Source organism: Apium graveolens, chromosome 9, assembly GCF_009905375.1.
Source record: "Apium graveolens cultivar Ventura chromosome 9, ASM990537v1, whole genome shotgun sequence".
Lineage (NCBI taxonomy): Eukaryota > Viridiplantae > Streptophyta > Magnoliopsida > Apiales > Apiaceae > Apium > Apium graveolens.
Genome location: NC_133655.1, coordinates 263,386,822 through 263,392,827, shown reverse-complemented (window position 1 = coordinate 263,392,827; position 6,006 = coordinate 263,386,822). Strand labels below are relative to the sequence as shown.

Here is a 6,006-nt window from a genome sequence, read left to right as displayed (position 1 = left end):
TCAGCTACTTTTCCAGACCTTAAGGTAATAGCCTTGACTTGCTCTTTAGCTTCCTTCCTGCCTGGTACTTCCGTGTCACTGGGAAGAGTGCCAGGTTGATGATTGAGCACTGCATTGGCTAATTGACCGATTTGATTTTCCAAGGTCTTGATAGAAACCGCCTGACTCTTGCACAACAGCTTAAGTTCCTCAAAATCAGCACTAGTAGGTGCAGCCGCACTTCCCTGTTGAGGATATGATTGTCTTGTAGCATACTGTTGTGGTTGCTGGAATCCAGGTGGGTTAAACTGTTTACTCACTCCTTGCTGATATGGTGGCTGAATAGCATTCTGATTATTTCCCCAGCTGAAATTTGGATGATTTCTGTTGTTAGGATGATAGGTTGCTGGCACAGGCTGCTGTTGTCGCTGATAATTATTCACATATTGAACAGATTCGTTGATAAGAGAACACTAATCCGTAGCATGAGAACCTGCACAAAGCTCACAAACCATAGCTATTTGATTAACTCTATACGTAGCCAACGAATCAACCTTCATTGATAGCGCTTGGAGCTGGGCTGCAATAGCGGTGGCTGCATCAACTTCCAGAATACCTGCTACCTTGCCTGATGTCATCCTCTGAGTTGGGTTTTGATGCTCATTTGCAGCCATCGTCTCAATAAGATTGTATGCCTCAGTATAGCTTTTAGCCCATAAGGCGCCTCCAGCTGCTGCATCGAGCATGGGCCGAGATTGAGCCCCCAAACCATTATAAAAACCAGTGATTACCATCCAATCCGGCATTCCATGATGTGGACATTTTCTCAACATTTCCTTGTAGCGTTCCCAAGCCTCACACATAGATTCTGTAGGTTGCTGCGCAAACTGAGTAAGAGCACTCCTCATAGCAGCAGTCTTTGCCATTGGATAAAACTTCACCAGAAACTTTTGCGCAAGATCTTGCCACGTAGTGATTGACCCAGCTGGTTCAGAATGTAACCAGTCTTTAGCCTTATCCCTCAGTGAGAATGGGAAAAGCCTCAACTTGATAGCCTCATCAGTCACGCCATTATACTTAAAAGTGCTGCAGATCTCGACAAAATTCCTTATGTGCATGTTGGGGTCTTCAGTTGCCGCTCCTCCAAAAGAAACAGAATTCTGCACCATCTGAATAGTGCCCGGCTTGATTTCAAAGGTGTTAGCTTGAATAGCCGGATGAAGGATGCTTGACTGAATGTCATCAATTTTAGGCCGAGAAAAATCCATAAGAGCTGGATCAGCTTGAACAATATGATCTCCCATATTTACTGGTTCTTTCTGCTCAGTTCCTGAATCCGAATCCTCAAAATCTAACTTCTCCGGTGTATCAAGAACTTCGTCTTTCTCCTCAGCTGTATCTAAGGTCCTCTTGCGAGCACGAGAACGAGTTTGCATAAACACACTAAAGTACCTGAAACACAACCGAAAAGAGTAATTAACTACTACGTCCTAATCACTGAGTCCTAATGACCAATGATGGTAAGTACATAAACTAAACAACTACGCCGAGTCCCCGGCAGCGGCGCCAAAAACTTGTTAGGGCGAAATCACGCACTAATATTCACGCAAGTATACGCGTTCGCAAGTAATATAGAATACTTTCTAATTCGTTCCCTCAGAGACTCAGACTAAGTTATTGTCTAATTTAACTCACTCACCAATGTATGATTACTTCTCAATGTTAAGATAATAACACTTAAAATTGTTGATTAAATATTAACTATAATTAACTACTTAATTAACCACTTAACTAACACTGCAATTTATCAATAATAAAACACTCATGAGATCACAACTTCATTATTACTTCCTTCTATAGCCATAGTTATTACCTTTAGCATGTGACAGTGATGATATTAATCGAATAACACAAAACTGATAAAAGCCAACTTTCATTGTACTAATACCATTCTACCAAACATCCACAATTAAGATAGAAATTGAGTAGTCATCAATTATGTTGAGTTCCTATATGTCTACAGAAATTGACAACACAACGATTTAAGCACAAGTTATTCCTTTTGATTACATAGGGCAAATAAAACTGTTAGAGTTACCCACTAATCATGCACAACGTACATGAACCTATGCTAGCATGGCAAGTTCTAAATCTCAAGATCCACTGTCGCTTCACAAGAGATTAACACCCTATCTTATATGTTCGCGACGCACATAAGACGAATACGCACAACCAATACTAGATATCATGCAATCATCACACACTAAAGTATTAAACAATTAACTAAAGAATTCCATAATAAATCCGTTGCAACCCCACGATCACGATTAGCCCATAATAGAACTTATCGCCATCATGGGTTCATATGAAATCATGATAAACGAACACAAGAAAATAACAACTAAACTAATTATATTAAAACAGAGTACGTCACAAGAGTAAATAAGTCAAAGCAAGAAAACTAGCATCCAACGTTACAACGAAACAAGAATCACAAGAATATATGCTTCCTCTTCATTGCTGTGTGCTAAATCGGTCTTCTTCCTTATCTCCTTCGCTTCTTGCAAAACACAATCTAAAACATAATCCCTTCTTAATACTCTGTGAAAAACGTCTCAAATCTACTTATATAATAGTCCCATAAAACTCAGATTACATAGAAGTTGGAAGCCAAACAGAAGTAGAAGTCTAAAACAATATATTATTTTCCCCGACCCTGCGCGGCCGCTCAGCATTTCTGCGCGGGCGCGCAAGGCTGCTGCGCGGCCGCTCAGCATTGCTGCGCGGGCGCGCAGGACCCTACTGGAAAATTTCCAGGTTTGCTCCTTTTCTTCGCCGTAATCTGCCCGTTCTTTTCCTCTCGCAATGGTGAACACATGCCAAGGCTTATTCTTGATGATTCCTCCTCCGAAATGCAACTAATACCCTGAAATGCATAAACACTAGAAAAACGCATCAAATACACAAAATACTTGATTTCAAGACACCAATTTAAGCCATTTTAAGACGTTCTAAGTGGTATAAAATGCCACTTATCAAGTACCATTGACAAATTGACCCGAAAGAATGAGAAGTTTGAATGGACGGGAAGTTGTGAGAATAGTTTTCAAGAATTGAAGCAGAAGTTAGTCACCGCTCCAATATTAGCACTGCCAGATGATCAAGGAGATTTTATAATATTCAGCGATGCGTCACACAAAGGATTGGGATGTGTTTTAATGAAACACGAGAAGGTGATAGCCTACGCGTCAAGACAACTTAAGCCTTACGAACAAAGGTACCCCACTCATGACTTGGAATTGGCTGCAATTGTGTTTGCTTTGAAGCTGTGAATACATTACCTATATGGAGAGAAATGTGAAATATATTCGGATCATAAGAGCCTGAAGTATATTTTCACTTAGAAGGAATTAAACATGAGGCAACGAAGATGGTTGGAGTTGATTAAGGACTACGATTACACAATCAGTTATCATTCCGGGAAAGCGAACGTAGTAGCAGATGCTTTAAGTTGCAAGGAGAGATTGAATATGTTGACTATGGCCCAAGAGTTATCGAAGGAATTTGAGAAGATGAGAATTGAGATTCAAGCTCCAAGTGCACCTACAGAAATGATTTGTACGATGACTTTTCAACCAGAATTGATAGGAAAGATTAAGAAGTGCCAAGAAGAAGTAATAAATCAAAGGATGAATGAGTTGACTGGAGAAGAGATTTGCACTCAAAAAGACAACCAAGGAATTCTAAGATTCTCATCCAGAATTTGGATACCGAATGTGGAAGAATTGAAGAATGAGATTTTGAAGGATGCTCACAACTCAGAATTTTCTATTCACCCGGGAAGCACAAAGATGTACCAAGATTTGAAACAGAACTTTTGGTGGCCGGATATGAAAAAGGAGATTGCTCAATAGATTAGTAAATGCTACACTTGTCAAAGGTAAAAGCCGAACATCAGAAACCGAGTGGACTAATTCAACCCTTAGAGATACCTGAATGGAAGTGGGAGCACATTGCAATGGACTTTAGAGTTGGATTACCAAGGACAAAATCCAATTTCGACACTATTTGGGTAATAATTGATCGATTAACTAAGTCGGCTCATTTTCTACCGATCAACGAGAGATTCTCAATGGACAAGCTGATTCATATGCATCTAAAGCAAATTGTCACTCGCCATGGGGTTCCAGTATCTATTGTGTCGGATAGAGACCCTCGTTTTAACTCCATAGTTTGGAAGCAATTCCAAGAACATTTGGGAACTCGACTCAAGATGAGCACTGCCTATCACCCACAGATGGATGGACAAAGTGAGCACACGATTCAGACCATAGAAGATATGCTGCGATCCTGTGCTTTGGACTTCAAAGGAAATTAGGATGAACATTTGCCTTTGGTAGAGTTTTCGTATAACAATAGCTTTTATACCAGTATTGGAATGCCCCTGTACGAAGCTCTCTATGGAAGGAAGGGTAGATCACCTATTTATTAGGATGAAGTTGGAGAGCGAAAGTTAATTGGCCCCGAACTGATTCAACAAACGAAAGAAGCGGTAGATTTGATTCGAAATCGATTGATTGCGGCTCAGAATAGACAACGAAAGTATGCTAATCCACATAGAAAGGACGTAGAGTATGAAATAGGAGAAACCGTTATGTTGAAAATGTCGCCCTGGAAAGGGATAGTTAGATTTGGCAAGAAAGGAAAGTTGAGTCCAAGATTCGTCGGACCTTTTGAGATTTTGGGTAAAGTTGGAAAAGTGGCGTACGAGTTGACCTTACCGCCTCAAATGCAGCACATTCACAATATTTTTCACGTATCATTGCTTAAGAAGTTCAACCCGACATCAAATGCATCATAGAGAATGAACCAGTAGAGATTGAGCCAGATTTGTCTATGTCGAGCAGCCGATTAGCATTTTAGATAAAAAAGATAAAGTGCTAAGGAATAGAATAGTTCCTTTAGTTAAATTTTTGTGGAGATATCCCAAAGTTGAAGAGTCAATATGGGAATTAGAAAGTGATATGTTAGATAAGTATCCTTTTTTATTTGCTTAGATTCTGGGGACAGAATCCTTTAAGGGGGAAGGTTGTAACGCCTGTAAATATTTGATATGAATATAGTGTAATATAATATTCCGTTTTGTGTACTATATAATTTTTTCGAGTAATAGATGTTAGAAATTATGTGAATTCAATGTGTTCATATACATTCTTCGTTGTGTGGCATTGTGAACATTGTTAGATTATTTATAAGCGTACGCAAGAAAATTTCGTTACACGATTAAATAATATTTGAGTTATTGCGATTAGATAATAAGAGTAATAGTTGCGATTAGACGATAGATTATCTTTCGGCTTAGAATCAAATTACTTGCATTTTCTTATGTGACTTAGAATTTTTAATTATATTTATCGTGTCTTGTTTAATAGGGAATTGATTTTAGAAAATTCTTTTGAAATATATTCTTGTTCAAAATTTTTGAAAACAATTTTGTAAAACTTCTAAAATCTCATAGTATTTATGGTATTAATTTTGTGATTTATGGAGTTGTATTTTATTTACTAAAATCCATTCTTTTTAATCATACTTTTATTAATTAATAGATTACTAGTATACCCTTGCATGCATTTTAGCTTATAATAGAGTCCAAGGCTAAGACCGTAACTTCCAACCCCACTAACTTGCTAGTTTACTTCTTTAACCTTGCATGAAATCTTGTCACAACTAGCAAGAGGGACATTTGTGTAAATACTCCACTCCACTACCATTTTTAGTAAACAAAACCAAGTGCAAGCACTCATTATTCACCTCACCTCCACTCAAACACCTCACCCTCTCCTCTCTCTCTCTCGGCCGAAGCACACCCCCGCCCCACTCTTGCCAATTTTCTTCACTTCTTTCATTTTCTTTCACTTCTCAAGTTAGTCAAGCCAAGATCTTCATCATTTAGTGGAGTAGCTTCATTTTGAGGTGAGTTTTGTGCATGCATGTTGAAAAAGCCGAAATTGAGGCCTTGGTTCTTGT

The 6,006-nt window shown here is 38.7% G+C and overlaps 1 non-coding gene across 1 annotated transcript; it reads left to right on the top strand.

Annotated features, from left to right (window-relative positions):
- Positions 1 to 783: 783 nt before the first annotated feature.
- On the top strand, positions 784 to 890 carry LOC141687583 (small nucleolar RNA R71). Its single transcript, XR_012561077.1, has one exon. It is a non-coding gene; the product is annotated as a small nucleolar RNA R71 (small nucleolar RNA).
- Positions 891 to 6,006: the final 5,116 nt, after the last annotated feature.